This window comes from Capra hircus, chromosome 17 (assembly GCF_001704415.2).
Source record: "Capra hircus breed San Clemente chromosome 17, ASM170441v1, whole genome shotgun sequence".
Taxonomy (NCBI): domain Eukaryota; kingdom Metazoa; phylum Chordata; class Mammalia; order Artiodactyla; family Bovidae; genus Capra; species Capra hircus.
The window spans coordinates 22,728,074-22,745,824 of NC_030824.1; the positions used below are offsets into that span (position 1 = coordinate 22,728,074).

At 46.0% G+C, this 17,751-nt stretch overlaps 1 protein-coding gene across 2 annotated transcripts in view; it reads left to right on the forward strand.

The window, feature by feature from the left end:
• TMEM132C (transmembrane protein 132C) overlaps positions 1-17,751 on the forward strand; it is a 448,582-nt gene that overhangs the window by 415,162 nt on the left and 15,669 nt on the right. The window contains exons 1-2 of one of the 2 annotated variants that reach the window (XM_018061408.1): positions 8,137-8,140; positions 10,830-10,831. The exons of the other annotated variant lie outside the window; for it this stretch is intronic. The gene's annotated coding sequence lies outside the window, so the exon portion shown is untranslated. Of the gene's footprint in view, positions 1-8,136; positions 8,141-10,829; positions 10,832-17,751 lie in introns of those variants that run through there. 2 annotated transcript variants of the gene reach the window in all.

Here is a 17,751-nt window from a genome sequence, read left to right on the forward strand (position 1 = left end):
ACCACCATTTTTTGACTGTTGGAAGTACTGTCTGAAAGAAGAGATGCTTTTTTCTAATTCACCCAACAGTGGTTTATGACCTGATGGTAACCCTGATCCCAAAGTCCTTTACAGAAGACCTCGAAAGCCTGTCGGAGGAGAAGAGGAAGTGGTCGGAAGTTCTAAACAACACTGACCAATAGAAATATAGCATGAGCCACATAAGTAATTTAGATTGGCTAGTTGTCACATTCAATAAAAAAGTGAAAAGAAACAGGTGGATTTGATTTTTAATGCATGTGTCTAACCCATTATATTTAAAATATTGTCATTTCAACAGGTAGCCCATGTGAAAATTATTAATAGGACGTTCACATTTTGGGGCGCTAAATCTGATCACCGACTCAATGGACATGTGAAAAGTGAAAGTGCAAGTCACTAAGTCGTCTCCGACTCTGCAGCCGCATGGACTTTACAGTCCATGGAATTCTCCAGGCCACAATACTGGAAAGTGTAGCCTTTCCCTTCTCCAGCGGATTTTCCCAACCCTGTGATCAAACCCAGGTCTCCTGCATTGCAGGCAGAGTCTTTACCAGCTGAGCCACAAGGGAAGCCCAACAGTACTGGAGTAGGTAGCCCATCCCTTCTCCAGCGGATCTTCCCGACCCAGCAATTGAACCAGGGTCTCCTGCATTGCAGGCTAACTCTTTACCAACTGAGCTATTAGGGAATCCCCAAAGGGCATGAGTTCAAGCAAACTCCGGGACATAGTGAAACACAGGGGAGCATGGCATGCTGTAGTTCACGGGGTCACAAAGAGTCAGACACACTTTAGCAACTGAATAGCAACAACTTTCAAATCCAGTATATGTTTGACACAGAGCACACCTCTATCTGAGCCCCATTTCAAGTGGCCCAGAGCCACGTGTGGCTCATGGCTGCTGTGTTGAACAGCAAAGTCCCAAGTTCAGAGACAGGATTTGCAACCCTACCACTCTTAATATTTTGTGCCAGCTAATTCTTTGTTATGGGGACTGTCCCATGCATTGCAGGATATTTAGAAGCCTCTTTGACTTCTTCCAATAGGTGTCCGTAACACTCTGAGTTGTGACAAACAAACATGTCTCCAGACATTATTAAATGTCCCCTAGTAGGCAAAATCACCCCCACTGAGAATCACTGCCCTGAGGGATACCTCCTTTGCTTGTGGCTGGACAAGCAATGCTCTTTCCAGTGGCTGAAAAGTAACTTTGGGAGGAGGGGCAGGGGAGAGGTACTTGGTTTTGGATCTAGAGGCCCCCTCCCCCCAGTCATGGTCATGTACTAGGTCCTTGCTGATCATTGGTCTTTATTACTGACTCGCAGCTTCGCTGGTGGCTTAGCAGTAAAGAATCCGCCTGCAGTGCAGGAGATGCGGGTTTGATCCCTGGGTAGGGAAGATCCCCTGGAGAAGGGAATGGCAATCCTCTCCAGTATTCTTGCCTAGGAAATCCCATGGACAGAGAACCCTGGTGGGCTACAGTCCATGGGGTCACAAGAGTCGGGCATGACTTGGTGAGTAAACCTCTACCATCACTGATTTGCAATCACCCTGAGAGACAATTGTATCTAATTCAAAGGGTTATTGTGAGGATTCAGGAGTTTCATTTTTCAAGTAAAGGGCTTAACTCTGAGTTGGGTAATCCCCTTGATGACCCTATTAGGTAAGCCAGGGGTTACAGACTGGCTGCCTACAGGTATATTTTTGTGGCAGGAACAGTGTTATTTAAAAATTAGCATGGATTGCAGCTTACTTCCAGTGTATGATTCAGTGAGATTTTAGGAGATTGACTGAGTTGGGTAACCATTGTCATGACCCAGTTTTGGAATATTTTTGTCACCCCATTTGCTGTTAATCCCCATTCCCACCCCTAGCCCTGGGCAACCACTAATCCACTTTCTGTCTCTGTAGATTTGCCTTTTGGGGGCATTTCACATAAATGGAATCATACAGTATGTGGTCTCTTCCTGAAAGTTTGGCGATCATTTTGTACGTAATCTCTTTGGACACTTTATGGATAACCGTCTAGAGAGCGATCTTATTTTACAAGAACGGGATCATATCATACAAACTATTTTTTACCATGGACTTTTTAATTAGGCAAATCAAATGAACTTATTTACAAAACAGAAATATACTCACAGACATAGAAGACAAACTTACGGTTACCAAAGGGGAAAGAGGGGAGGGATAAATGAGGAGTTCAGGATTAGCAGAGACCCACGACTATATATAACATAGATAAATAAGGACCTGCTCTATAGCACAGAGAGCTACATTCAATATCTTGTAGTAACCTATAATGGAAAAGAATCTGATAAAGAGAAGATTTCATATACATATATATATAAATGTGTAACAATCACTTTGCTATACACCTGAAACTCACACAATATTGTAAACCAAAAAGGAAAAAAAAATTTAATTAAATTGGGAGATCTATAGATACACAGACAGAGACACAGACACACACGTGGTATAGCATACCTTTCCAGCCCTCAGGTAATCCATGTTAATTACCTACCTGATCTCGTTCTATACCTTTCTTCATGCTCATACAATCATAAACACATACATGTCAAGGCGTGTGTGTGTGTGTGTGTGCACATGTAGAAGGGGTTTTTCTGGCCTGGCTTGTTTTGCAGCATTGTGTATGTTTGCTCAGTCAAGTCCAATTCTTTCCGACCCCATGGGCTTTAGCCCACCAGGCTCCTCTCTCCATGGGATTTCCAGGCAAGAATACTGGAGTGAGTTGCCATTTCTTCCTCCAGGGGATCTTCCAGACCCAGGGATCAAACCCACGTCTCCTGAGTCTCCTACATTGGCAGGCGGGTTCTTACCAACTGTGTCACCTGTTTTGCAGAGGTGGGGTCATATCACATGCGCATTTCTGCTTCTTCCTCTCTCTCCTCTTGCAATGCTTCTTTAATATCCCTGTCTGGTGGGCATTTGGGAAATGAAGCTTCACCAGTGAGGGATGTAAAGGAGCAGTGAGTGACAGGGGGTCTGGTCTGCCGTGTATTTGGGGTTTAGGTCAATTGGAGTAATAACGTGTGAGTGGAAAGACCCGCAAACATCAGCATCTCTGTTGATTTATGTGCAAGAAATGAAAAGGCAACAGCCCAGAGAAGGGCAACCATGTGCCCAACAGAAGCCCAGGAGCAGCACGAGCAGAGAAAACACTAAGAGGGACAAGCGCTTCCAACACCTAAGAAATCATCATCATAGAGTCCTTGCTATAAACAGCGGCCCCCGAACTTTCTGGCACTAGGGCCTGGTTTCCTGAAAGACAATTTTTCCATGGACCAGGGAGGTGGCAGAAACGGTTTCAGGGTGATTCATGCACATTACATTTATTGTGCACTTTATTTATAATATTATTACATCAGCTCCAGGAGACCCAGGTTTGATCCCTGGGTCAGGAAGATCCCCTGGAGAAGGAAATGGCAAGCCACTCCTGTATTCTTGCCTGGAGAATCACATGGACCAAGGAGCCTGGTGGGCAGCACCCCATGGGGTCACAGAGAGTCAAACATTACTGAACGACTAACACACACGTGCACACACACACACCCCTCAGATCTTTAGGCGTTAGATCCCGGAGGTTCCGGACTCCTGCTATAAATATTTGTCCACACTTGAACATCCTTGGAATAAAGATGAGCCTTGCATGGATGGCACTGCATAGGTTAATTTGCACAGCTTTTCTTACTCGTGACTCATGAAGTAATGGTATCTCAGATTCAACAAAATAACATACAGTATTTTCTACAACCACCTAGTGATTCATTCAACAAAGATGCATTGCCCTTTTACTAAGGACCGTTCTGGTACTGGGTACTCAGCAAGAAATAGAACATGCCCTCCCCACCCCGTTCTCATGGAGCCTGGCATTCTAGTGATGGAGGGAGTGGACAGTAGCAGATAAGTGTATGTTACATGTAGAGATGAGGACCGAAAAGTAAGGGCGTGGCCTTGGGCTAAAGGATGACTCCAGATAGGGTGGCCTCCAAGGAGGGGATATTCAGGCCAGGTAGCAGAGAAAAGAATGACTGTCAGTGCCTGCTTGGTTTCTCTTAAATAAATTTTTTTAAAAATATTTGATTATCCGTTTTTGGCTTCACTTCGTTGCTGCGTGAGGACTCTGTCACGTTGCGGTGAGCGGGGCTGCTCTCCAGCTGTGGTGCTCAGGCTTCTCATCGTGGTGGCTTCTCTTGCTGCGGCTCATGGGCTCTAGGGCCGGTGGGCTCAGGGATTGCGGCACATGGGCTCTAAAGCACAGGCTCAGTAGTCGGGGGACATGACTCGTGGGATCTTCCCAGGCCAGGGATCAAACGCGTGTCCCCCGCATTGGCAGGCAGATTCTTAGCCATTGGACCATCAGGGAAGTCCCATCGGTGCCTGCTATTGATGGTGTGTCCTTCATTTTCACAGTGCTCTACGAATCCACTCATCTTCACCAGGCTGACTCTAGGAAACACCGCCTTCTGCTTCCTGGGTGACCTCTGTACTGGTCTGCAGCCCTGCATGTCTTTTCTCTGAAGCTCCTGAGGCCACAGGGGGTAGGCACCCCCCATGACAGGATAGGAATGCTGAGATTTAAAGCATCCTTTTAAAAGCACATTTAATGAATTTTCAGCGCAGCCTGTTTAACCTCTAGGGCATGGTTCCAGCTAACGGATCCCATATGTGTGTGCTAAGTTGCTTCAGTCGTGCCTGACTCTCTGAGACCCCATGGACTGTAACCCGCCAGGCCCCTCTGTCCATGGGATTCTCCAGGCAAGAATACTGGAGTGAGTTGCCATGCCCTCCTCCAGGGGATCTTCCAGACCCAGGGATCGAACCCACGTCTCTTGCGTCTCCTGCATTGGCAGGCAGGTTCTTTGCCGTTAGCACCACCTGGGAACTCCCTAATGGATCCCAATGTAGAACTAAAAATTATGCGCATGGGCAACCAGCAGCACCTCCTTTCCCCCGCTGACCAAAGGAGTGAGTCCACCTTAGTTCCAACACTTAGAAAGCAATCGCGCATAAGCAGTAGTCTTATTTTTCCTGGTACACTGGCTCCCTTCAGCACAAAGCTTTATCCCTGCCGAATTTACTATTGATCCGAGTCCTTGAGAGAGCTAAGTTCCTTAATAACAGCCTGAAGTTTTTAAAGAGTCATGAGATTCATAACCTCTGTGAGTGGCAGCCCCTTGCCCAGTAGGGAAATGGGCATACCTTTTCCAAAGAAGGGAAGAGAGTTCCTTATTCATGCATCTTGTATCATACAGGCTCTGGAAGAAACATAGAAAGGTCTTTATCCTCAAGAGCCATTTGGTTCTAAGAATGAAAGAAAATCAAGAAAAACAAAGGAGTCCCAGGTGTCAGCATAGGCTGAGGGACATTGCCCAGCCATGCCTCCTTCTGGGCCAGGGGTCTCCAGTGTAAAGCAAGGAAGCTCCTTTCATGAAAGTTTCTTCTAGCATCAGAATGCCCTCTAGCTGGGGCTTCCCTGGTGGTCCAGTGGTTAAGAATCCACCTGCCAATGCAGGGGACACAGGTTCGACCCCTGATCCGGGAAGATCCTACATGCCCCAGAGCATATTAGCCCGAGTGCCACTGCTACTCTAGAGCCTGTGCTCGGCAAGAAGAAAAGCCACCACAATGAGAGGCCTGACCACCACAACTAGAGAGCTGCCCCCACTCACTGCACCTCGAGAAAGCCTTCACACAGCAATGAAGACGCAGTGAAACCAAAAGTAATTAAATTTAAAAGAATGTTCAAAGAATTCCCTCCAGCTGGGATGCAAAGTGCAGTTGAAATAGCACATCTGAGAGCTAGCATTCTGCAAGTTCTTCAAGCCTCAGTTTATTCATTTGTAAAATGGGTACATACTTATAGCAACCTCCTGAGACTGCTGCAAGTTTTCACATGTGTGCTAAGTCGCTCAGTGGTGTCTGACTCTTTGAAACCCCATGGACTAACCCACCTCTGTCTGTGGGATTCTCCAGGCAAGAATACTGGAGTAGTTTGCCATTTCCTTCTCCAGGGGATCTTCCCGACCCACGGATCGAACTTGTGTCTCTTATGTCTACCACTAGCACCACCTGGAATCCTGAGTTTTAACATATGGTCACAAAGAGTCGGACACAACTGAAGTGACTGAACACACACAGAGAACATATAGAAATAAAGTGTGTAGGACAATACATTCAGTTAGCTCTTCTTACTATCCATACATTCAGTTAGCTCTTCTTACTACCCAGATAGACTTAGAGCAGGAGTTCTCTCCCTAGGAGGATTGCATCCTTTGCCAGGGAACATTTGGCAATGTTTGGAGACATTTGTGGTTGTCACACTCAGAGAGGGTGTGACTGGCCACACAGCTGACTCGTGGTTACCATGTTGAATAGCACATTGGTAGGGCATTGGACGGCCCAGGTGTTGGACGTTTCTATCATCCCAGATGTTATTCAAGAAGCACAGACCCAGAGCCCCCAGCCGGTAGGAGCTAAGCCAAATGGTCGTCCCTAGGAGAGGTGGCTAGGCAGAAGTGAATGACTGGGGCTGGCCAAGAAAGAACAGGTTGGTCTAATACTCTGTCTTAAGCTTCCAAGAACACTATGTTCTAATAAAAGACTTTTGCAAAAGATAAGACCATTTATTCATGAGTCAGACTTCACTTGAGCCAAGGGAGGCTCCATCTAGATTTACTTAATTGGGAAGAGAGGTTGTCAAGCCCCAGAAATCCTGAATCTGGGCATGTATGGCCCTTGCCTTGAAGAAAAGTTTCTGGCCAGCTCCAGGAAGCACAGGGTAGAGAATTCGTTTGCCTTGGCGGAGATTTAGATTTGGAAAACACTTCTCTCCTGTGTCTGCTTTTGCTCCTGCCAGATACTAAAATTTTTACCCCTCATTGACCTCCCTATTGAAATCCATCTGATTACAAAGATTCTGTCTCAGACAGCATCGTATGTCAACTTCCCAATGGCCCATCATGTCTTTATCAAGGATGATGTGCTTGTTGAATGATGAAAACTCTCCAATTGACTTAATAAGTTAAGGGAGAAATTGTCTTATAAATGGAAAGTCTAGGGCACTGCAGGCTTCAGACACAGATGGATTCAGAAATCAATTTCTCTGCACCTCTGAGCTCTGCATTTGACTCTCTTTCTTTCACTATCAAGCCAAACACTCTCTTCTCTCCTCTTTTTTTCTTTTTTTGGCCACATCAGGTGTTAGTTGCAGCACGCAGGATCTTTGTTATGTCACGCGAGATCCTTCATTGCCACACATGTACTGTCTAGTTGTAGTTCAGGCTTAGTTGGCATGTGGCATGTGGGATCTTAGTTCCCCAATCAGGGATCAAACCCATGTCCCCTGCATTGCAAGGCAGATTCTTAACCGCTGGACCTCCAAGGAAGTCCTTGCCTTGGACTTTCTAGAAGTGGTTTCAGAGGCCATACATCCACCGCTTCTCAGATCCAAGTCCAGCAGAAACGAGATGCTACTTTCCCTGCATCAAAAATCCTGGGACTTCCTGTTATTGGGCTCGACAAGAATCATATGACCATCCCTGGACCAACCCCTGTGGCCAGGGCAGTGTGATGTGTTGGGGTATGCCCCACTGTATAGCTGATTTCAAGACCCTTGAAGTACATGAGCTGAACGTGAAGACCTAGGGAGATTCCCCTGAAAAATACCTGAAAACCGATACAGAAAATAAGATGATTGTGTTCTGGGCAGTAAAAATAACTGTCCACTGAACCTGATCTGGAATTCTATTAAATTGCTTCTGATTTACTCTCATTTTTCTTTCCCTGACTGTCAGTTTCTGAGCTGTCAGAGGATTAGTAGTCACCATACGGTGTCAGCTTAATGACAATGATGCCTTTTTACCTGTTTATCTTGTCATTCTTGCTGAGATGCTTAAGGACAGAGATACACACAGATGGGTCTGGGCTGGTCCAGCAGATCTTACCTCTTGTATCTGAGAACATGTTACTGGTTACCAGATAGAGTGACCCCAACTGAATTAAACCCCAAAAAAGGAACTTTAAGGGCTTCTATATTTGCACAGTAAAGCGATCTGGCTTCAGGAATGGCTGAATCCAGGAGCTCAAATGAGGTCATCAGTCAGTATTTTACTTCTGCCTCTCTGTCTTTTGGTCCAGTATTCTGTACCTGTACTGACTGAAATCTTGGATGAGCTGTACTGTCCCAATGTGGCTGCACACCATCTCTTTACATGTAGCAGTCTGGCATGAAAAATTTTACATTTTAGATATGTCAGCCTGGCCTGAAAAATTCCTGAGATTCCCTCTGACTGTGCCAGCTTAAGTCATGCGTTCACCCCTGAGCCAGTCGTTTGTGGCCAGAGAAATGTGAAGCTCTGAGTGGCTTAGGTCGTGGTCACATGACCCTAATTTGGAGGCTGGAGGTGGAACTCCACCCGAACCTCTGGACTGATGTGGGGGAGGGGAGGGTTCCCAAGCGCAACTAGGGCAGGGGCCACAGAGAAGAGAACTGGGTGCCTGGAGTAGAGGCTCCTCCCTTCCCACCCCTTGTTCTCAGCTACCCACCCTTTCCCTGTCCTCCTGTCCCAGGGCCTTTCTCAACTTGGCCTGGGTTAGGGAAGAGGCCTAATGTCAACCAAGCCATGAACACACTGACATTAGCTAAAGCAGTGATCAGCTCTGATGGAGGCCAAGGACACGAAGTGGAAGAGTCTAAACTCCCCCGGTAAGACTCTGCCCTGAGCTCTCCCAGGAGGATAAGGGTCCTGTGCTTGGCTATTGAAGGCATGAGGATAGTTGATAAGGAAATTGACACCATAGCATGTAGAAGGCTGTCATGGAATGATTCCAGATCAGAAAAAGAAAATGAAGAGGAGGAGAAAATGCGTGACTTGTAACAATGTAAAGGACTTGCTAGAAACTCAGACTCACCCTTCCAGCTTCACCAGAGCCCCTGAGCTCCTGAGGGAAGACAGGTGTGGTCACGACCAGCAGACATGGTCCTGGGGCTTTAGCACCATCCCTCCCCAAACCCCCGTTTCAGCCTGCATGGCTGGACCACTCCCATCCCTGCTGCCTGGTTTCCTCTATAATTATACCCTTTCTTCCTCACTCTGCTCCAGTGTTCAGGTGGTGGCTGCAGCTTTTGAAATAAATCTTCTCTAGCTGCCGTCTATGGGGTCACATAGAATCGGACACGACTGAAGTGACTTGCCAGCAGCAGCAGCAGTGGGGAAGCTCTTCTCAGTCTAGAGGTTCAAAGAGAAGCCATGAGGCACTCAGTCCCCTCAGCAGGACAGCCCTGGACCTTGCATCTTGGGTACCAGGACTTTAGGATCTCAAGTGACATCGTTAGGCAAAGAGCCGGGCTGATGGCACAACCGGTGGCCCAGGGCACAAGGTGCTGGAGAGAGATGTGCACACACAGCAAAGACAGTGCTATATAAGTTCAGCATTCTGGAAGCTTCTCCCCACAGTTCAAAGCATGAGAAAAATGAAAGCCCCTTATCTACACACTTCCGGGACTAATACAATCCACTTACCCAACAAATCTGCCAGGCACCTGTGTGGTGTGTCTGCCTATATGTGCCAGACACTGGGCTAATTCCCTGTATTTGTGGGGTTTTCAGTTTAATTCTCCTGGCAAATTTGGGATGCCGTTCTCTACCTGCCCAGCACACCCTAGCCCGCTTCTCTAGCTTTGAATTTACCAACCTTCCTTCCGTTTCTGCAAAAGGTCAAAATATTACTACGTTAGGGTCTTTGCACATTATAAGAGAGCAGTGAAGGACCAGGGCTTATTGTACTGGACACTTGAAATTTGCCAAAGGGATAGATTCTAAATTAAATCTTCTCAATGCACTGTACACACCCATGATGATAACTATGTCAAGAGATGGATACATTGTTTAGTGTAGATTATGGAGATCTTTTCACAGTGGATACATATATCAAAGCATCAAGTTGTACATCTTAATTGGATACATTTTGATATGTCAAAGATATCTCAATAGAGATGTTTAAAAAAAATCAAAGGATTTTTTTTTCTTCCAAAAAATTATGTTGCCCCTGATTTTCCTTTTAGCAGTATAATAAAGATGGTGAGATGATGAAGATGGGTCCCTGAACTTACACAAGTTATTGAGCATAATTATATGAGACAAACTTTTTAAAAGAGAAGAAAAGAAAGACAGTTTAGTAAAATTCTTGTCTACTAGTGTCTGGGAATTGGAGAGGGTCACAGGAAGAAAGAAGACTTGATCACAAACCTCAAGGACTTTCTTGTTAATTCTAAAATAGAAGCACTGAGATAACTTTCCACCAACTAAATTGACAAAGTTGTTTTTTTAAGGGAAAGTTTCTGGAACTCAAGAACTGCTTTCAGATCCAAGTCCAATACAATTGGTTGTGTGACCTCGGACAAGTTAACCAACCTCTCTGTGCCTTGGTTTCCTCCTCTGTAAAATGGTTTGTGTGAGGACAAAAGGAGTCGGTCCTTAATGTCCTCTTAGCACAGAATCTGACATACAGCGGTACTTAAGAAATGCTAGATAAGGAAGATAAGAATATCTGCCTGGAAATTTCTCCCCCAAATCTCACAAGGCTGCCACCTTCTTGATAGTTGGAATCCTCCCTCTCTTGTTCCCTTCTTTTATTTTTCTCATGGTATTTATTGCCCACAGGTGTCTTCTTATTGACTTGTTATCATCTACCCAACACTCCCCATATCAAAACATCCTTAAAGTCTCCTTATCACATCTACATCTCCAGTGCCTGGGAAAATGCCTGGTGCATAATAGCAATACAGAAGTAACTGTAAAAAGAAGGAATCCTGGTGTGCTAGCTGAAGAATGTGAAAGTCGCTCAGTTGTGTCTGACTCTTTGTAACCCTATGCACTATACAGTCCATGGAATTCTCCAGACCACAATATTGGGCTGGGTAGCCTTTCCCTTCTCCAGGGGATCTTCCCAACCCTGGGATCAAACCCAGGTCTCCTGCACTGCAGGCAGATTCTTTACCAGCTGAGCCTCCAGTATTCTGGCCTGGAGAATTCCATGGACTGTATAGTCCATGGGTCACAAAGAGTCGGACGCAACTGATCCACTTTCACTTTCAGATGAAGAATAGTGAGGGGTCAGCCCTGACTCCAGTGCAAGCCTGGCCACACATTTGGAGCCTCTAACGAGGAAATCCAGCTTCCTCTGGGCTTGACCACCCTGGGGAGGGTCCTGCTGTCCAGTTGGCCTACATGGGCCAGGTTCCACCCAGCACCACCAGATCCAGGGTGGACAGGAGTCCTGAGCTGAGAACCACTCAGTATCTCCCAAGTCCTGGCAGCATTTTGCACTGTCAGCTGGAGAAAGTATGATTTATCACAGAACAGATTTCTGTTTGGCCATCCTTAAGCGAGGAGCAGGAAGCAAAGAGGAGGGAGGCAGAGACATCGTCCCAGAAATACTGCTTAGCCCTGCCTTCCCCCACCTTTTCCTGTTCTTCTTTTCCAGGGACGTCAGAAAAGTAAGCGTCAGGCGCTTTTGTAGTGAAGAAACTGCTGAAATGGCAGCAGACCTCCTGCAAACATAAAACTTTCTCTCTGGCAGCTGCAGGGGGAGGGCAGATAGTGGGGAAGATGCTAGATAAGCCAGAAGTTCTGTGCGAGAATAGGACACAGAGAAAGGAAAGGAGTTCTCCCAGACCAAAGCTAGGGCCAGGCAGAAGTCACTGCCCCTGGATGAGAAGCTCTGATGTGGAGAATTTCCAAAACCATGGGCTCTTCCTGCTGTGGCCTCTCTAATGCCTAAGGAGGAGAGAAGGGGTATGGGATACAGGGAGAATGGAGTGTGGAGGGGAAGGAATATGAGGCCTCCTGAATGGTACAGGCAGTGTTCTCTTCACCACAGCGCTTAGAAGAATAACTCAGTCAGCTCTGCTGCGTAACAAGTGACCCCAACATTCGGTTGTTGAAAGGAATGATCATTTTCTCTTGGTTGTGCATTTGCAGATCGTCTGATGGTCTCTGGGCTCAGCTGGGCTGGATCCCTCTCTGCACATCAGGCAGTGATGGAGTCCAGATGCTTCATCCCAGGGCTGGGCTGAGAGGTCTCAGCTAGTTTAAGTTCCTCTGGTGGCAAAGTTCGCAAGGGCTGGCAGAAACACATGACAACTCTTCAGTCTGAGCTTGGATAGGTTAGCTGTCAACTTTTTCCTCATTCTCTTGGCCAGAGCTACCCACATGGCCAGGTCTGCCATCAACGCCAAATAAAGCCTGTCTGCTCACAGTAGAAGAAAAGGAATAAGAATCAAAATCAACAACTCAAACAGCCCATAAACCAGGAGGCACCATGGTTAAGAGCGGAGCTCTGGGGTTGACTGTGTTTAAATTCTGACTCACTAACTACCATCTGTGTGTTCTTGGGCAAGTTACATCACTTCCCTGTGTTTTTGTTTCTTCATTTGAAATATGGATGTGATTCTTAAAATGTAGCTCTGTCCTGTGTTCATGGTGAGGATCCAACGAAATGATCCGTGTGACCCCTTAAAATGGTTCCCAGTTTACTTCAGGCACTCAGAGAACATTTTTTGCTGCTATAAAACGGTTATCACCCATGAGAGTCCATCTCCTCAGATGTGTATGTTCCCTGTGTGTGCAGTAGGTGGGTGAGTGTCAGGGGCAAAGTGGTAGGGGCAACCCTGAGGGTCCCCTAAGGGGAAGAAAAGGGGACCGGGTGCCTGCATGCCTCTTCTTCAGCAAGGGCACGTGCATGGCTGCCTTGGAAACACTCTTCTCTGGAGATGTTGCGGCAGTTTCCGGCCATTTAATTCCCCACTGAGAGAACCTCACATTGGTTGCCAGTAATTTGCATGAAGAAATAGTCTGCCAAACAGTCTCCCAGGGCATAGCTCCCAGTCACCCCGCAGCCTGCCCTGTCAAGGATCGCTCAGCCTAGCTCTTGGTGGGATGGGGTTGACACTTTGCATACTTCCCATGAGGACATTGTGCAATAATTAAAATTAAGAGAATAATAACTAACTAAATAAATAAATCTGGGCAGTAACTATGATAGGTGGTAGGATGGAGAAAGCATGGGAGAAAAGCAGGCACAGAAGGGGAGGCAGCCTGCTGTGGGATGTGGGCACCTCTGGGGCTGGCTTTCAACACCTCCAAGACCAGCTGCCAACCACTGTCCCTTCCAATAGCACCCCCCAAATAATTTGAAAAAGAAGATATACATATATATATATATACACACACACATACATATATATGTGTGTATATATATATATATAACTGAATCACTTTGCTGTCCACCTGAAACTAATACAGCATTCCCTGTCCAGTATTCCAGCCTGTCTGAGTGGGCTTATTTGGGATGGGCCAAGAGAGTGAGGGAGAGCCAGGGAAGCTGATGGAAAGGATCTGAGCTGGTCCATGGGCCAGTGGCCTGTCTCAGGGCCCCTTTCCTTGGTCCCCTTGCTCAGATGAATGAAAACGATTCTAACGTTCACATGGCAGGAAGGTGATTTCTAAGGCCACAATCTCAGGATATTACCTGTTCAGAAAACATAATAGAAGCAGTCTGATCAGGTCCTGCACTAGCTGTCATAAACCCTCTTCTCCACCTTGGGCAAGCTACAACCTCAGTGCTCCTCAGTTTTCTCATCTCTAAAATGGGATCCTAGGACATCCCTGGTGGTCCAGTGGTTGAGAATCCGCCTCCCAAGAAGGGGATGAGGGTTCAATCCCCAGTTGGGGAACTAAGATTCCACATGCTGTGGAACAAATAAGCCCAAATGCTGCAACTACTGAGCCCGCACACCACAACTAGAGAGAAGCCATGGGTCACAACGAAAGATCCCACATGCCACAACTAAGACCCAACACAACCTAAAATAAATATTTAAAAAATAAAAATAAAATGAGATCCTGATTGCTGTCCAGAGCTCTAGAAAGGACCAAGGGCAAGAATGATGGGGAAAGCACCTGGCAAATGTAAAACAAGGCATCAGCACAGTGCAAGGACATTTGACATTTTATGTTACTAGAGCAGGTATACACACTCAGGTGCACAAGAAGTGTAAATCATTTTTCTGTATCTGAACTTGATTTCAGTTTGCAACCCTCGGTCTCCTAAGACACAAAACCTATACCTGGAGCTATATTTCTGAACATATGAAGTTGGAGATGTTAATTAGAGAGCCAAGTAGAGATGTTGAATAAGCACTTTGTTATCTAGAGATGGGATTTGGGGAGTCATTAACACAGTGATGATATTTAAAGCATCAGAGCTAGATGATTACAATAATGAAAGGAGCAGGTATGGACTGAATGTTTGTGTGGCTCCCAAGTTCTTCTGTTGAGATTTTAAACCCTAATATGATGGTATTAGAAGTGGGGGGGGAGGGGAGGAATGGGGAGGTGATTAGGTCATGAGGGTGGAGCTTTCGTGAATAAATTAGTACTTTTTAAAAAAGATTGTTTTTTATTTTGTTTTTTGTTTGTTTTTTTACTGCAAGGTTTGTGGGATCTTAGTTCCCCAACCAGAGATTTTTTGGGGATCTCCACTGATGCATAAGCTTTCTCTAGTTGTGACTCCCAGGCTCTAAGGCATGGCTTAGGAGTTGAGGTGCATGGGCTTAGTTGCTCTGAGGCACATGGAATCTTCCTGGACCAGAGATCGAACCCATATCTCCTGCATTAGCAGGCAGATTCTTAGCCACTGGACCACCAGGGAAGTCCCTAAATTAATGCTTTTATAAGATGCTCCAAAGAGCTCCTTCACCGCTTCCAACAAGTGTAGACACAGACAGAAGACAGAATATATGAGTCAGGAATCGGGTCCTCACCAGACACAGAATCTGCCGGCGCCTTCATCTTGGACTTACCAGCCTTCAGAATGTGAGAAGTAAATGTCTGGTGTTTAAGCCCCCCATCCTCTGGATATTCTGTAATAGCGGCTCCAGCAGGCTAAGACAGGACATACATGATGCCATGGAATCATAGAAGGAGCAATTGCATTATTTCAAGGAGTGAATCTCTTCATTGTGGTCCTCAGACCTGAGGCATCAGCATTTCCCAGGCACTTGTTAGAAGCAAAACTGTGGGGATCCCCCTAGACCTGCTCAATCTGAGACTTTAGGGGTAGACTCAACCATCTGTGGATACTTGACAAGCCCTCTCTGATGCATACTCAAATTTGAGAACCTGCTTGGCTGCAGGAATCCAGGCAAAAGTCTCATTGGATGTTGGTGGCTGACCAGCAGATATCTTTTGCTTTCCTCATGGAAAGTCATCCCCAGCCTCTACCTTAGGAAGCAGGTGACATCCTTGGGAAGTTACCAAAGTCTGAATGACAGAAGATATCAACCAACCATATGCCACTCATCCAGAACCCTTGTGACCCAGCCTGGCCTGTCAAGGTCCTTAAGAGCAGACTGGTTGATTCTGTGGCCACCAATGCTTTCAAAAGCTGTAGTTTAAATGTCACAGTGAGGACTTCCCTGGTGGTCCAGTGGTTAAGAATCCACCTTCCAATGCAGGGGACATGGGTTCAATCCCTGGTCTGGGAAGATCCCACATGCCGAGGGTTGGCTAAGCCCGAGCACCACAATTGCTGAGCCCATGCTCTAGAACCCGTGTTCCACAATGAGAGAAGTCACCATAACGAGAAGCCTTCCCACTTCAACTAGAGAAGAGCCCCCTGCTTGCCACAGCTAGAGAAAGCCCATGTGAAGCAATGAAGACCCAGCACAGCCAAAAAACATAAATAATTTTTTTAAAATAAGTTTATTTTAAAAAGTCACAGTTAGCAGTAGCAGCAGGAGGTAGTGTTCTTAATAGGCAGCCCACCCACAATGAGAAATTTAAGAGATTCCCAGAAATGGATCAGAGGGGCTGCAAAGATTCCCGTAGTGGGGATGGATTCCTTTTTTGCAGATGAGCCAGCTCATTTTGTGATACCGTGGTTCCCACTGCTAACCACTTAGGAGATGATTAATGCAGCCTGCGACTTCCCCAGACATTTATGGCACCTTCAGGAATAACAGAGACAATGGCTCTATCATGCCCGGTGGCTGCATACCCTTGGCGTTCCTCTTAATTATTTATATATTCTGGAGCGGCCAGGTTCCCTCCCACCAGAGCTCAGAAAGGTAATAAATGAGGAAAGTCAATGGTCTGTAAATTACAACATTGATTAAAGAAGTGATTACTGATATAACTCTTGCTGGGCTATTATGCTAATGCCTGCCCAGATCCAGGACAGTGTTTACATGCTAATGACAAGTCTGGGAGCACAATGAAAATTGGTTTCCACCCTTAATCAGTATGTAAACTCTTTTAAACCACTCTGACCATGAGTGAGAAGATCCATTCGTGTGGTCCCCTCCCAACTGCCCTCTGCCACTATCCCCAGCAGATGGAAGAAATTCACTCAGCCCAGCCCTCACCAGCTGCCCCTCCAAACAGAAGTGCAAGTTGAAGTCGAAAATCGGGCCCAGAGTAGTCATCTGTAGTTCCTAGAAGCTGGGGAAAGAAAGTGCAATCACAGGAGTTCATTGCTCAGCATCGGATGTTATTTAACCGGAGCCATAGACCCCCTGAAGGAGATACTGTTCCTTCCAGAGTATACAACCTGGACGGGAGACAGATAAGCACGTTGGTTATTACCACTTAGTATATAAGTGCTGCTCAAAGAGTCCATGTGTGACTTTAACTCTGGAGTGCTACACAAAACTCTGTGTATATGCATTTCTATGGCAAGAATTAACTTTATGTGTATTCCCAAAGGAGTCGATGACTCCTAAAAGGTTAGGAAACACTGCTCTAAAGCTTTCTGGAAATTTTCAAAGTAATTTCTTGTGTTTCCACTGTTCTCTATTCCAAGTTATCTCAATATTTTGCATCTCCTCTTGCCCCAAGATCTATGGCTATGTTGAAGCAAACATCCCCATGAAAAAAGAGCTCTGTTCATGCATCCAACTAGCTGTTCGTCTATCCATCCTTCTATCCATTCATCCATGTATGCATGCATCCATCTATCCACTCATCCATCTATCCATGCCTGCATGCATACATGTATCCATCCATTCGTCCATCTATCCACCCATGCAGATATGTATTCATCCATCCATTTATCTGTCTATCCATCCATGCATCCATCCACTTAGTAATTTATTCACCCATCCATTCATCCATCCAATCATCCACCCTCCATCCATCCATCCACTCACCCATTCATCCATCTGTCCATCTACTCACTCATTCATCCATCCATCCACCCATTCATGCAACCATCCATTCAGTCCACTTTGCTGAGCTCCTGCTTCAAAGAAGGAAAAGGTATACTTATTGCCTTCAATGGTTTTACATTTCTGCAGCTGAAAATGCAACTTTACACAAGGGGTCAGTGTGATCCCGTAAACTTGTCTATGCAAGATGGGTCATGTGTCTCTATAACCCATCTTGATTTCTGTTTTCAGTTTTCAATTCATTATGGTGGTGAAACATCATCCCAGTCTAATTTCTAGAAGACGTAACTACTATCAAGGCCTTGGGGAGGGGGCTTCTAGCCTTAAAGTGCTCTGTTCACAGCTCCTCGGGGCCACCCATTATCAGCTGGAATCCACGTGGGTTACCTCTGATGTGGTCCCATCCTGCACATGCTGCTCCTTCCAACCTCCTCCCAGGGAGCACAGGCATCCTCAAGCTGTTTCTGAGTATCCATGGGGC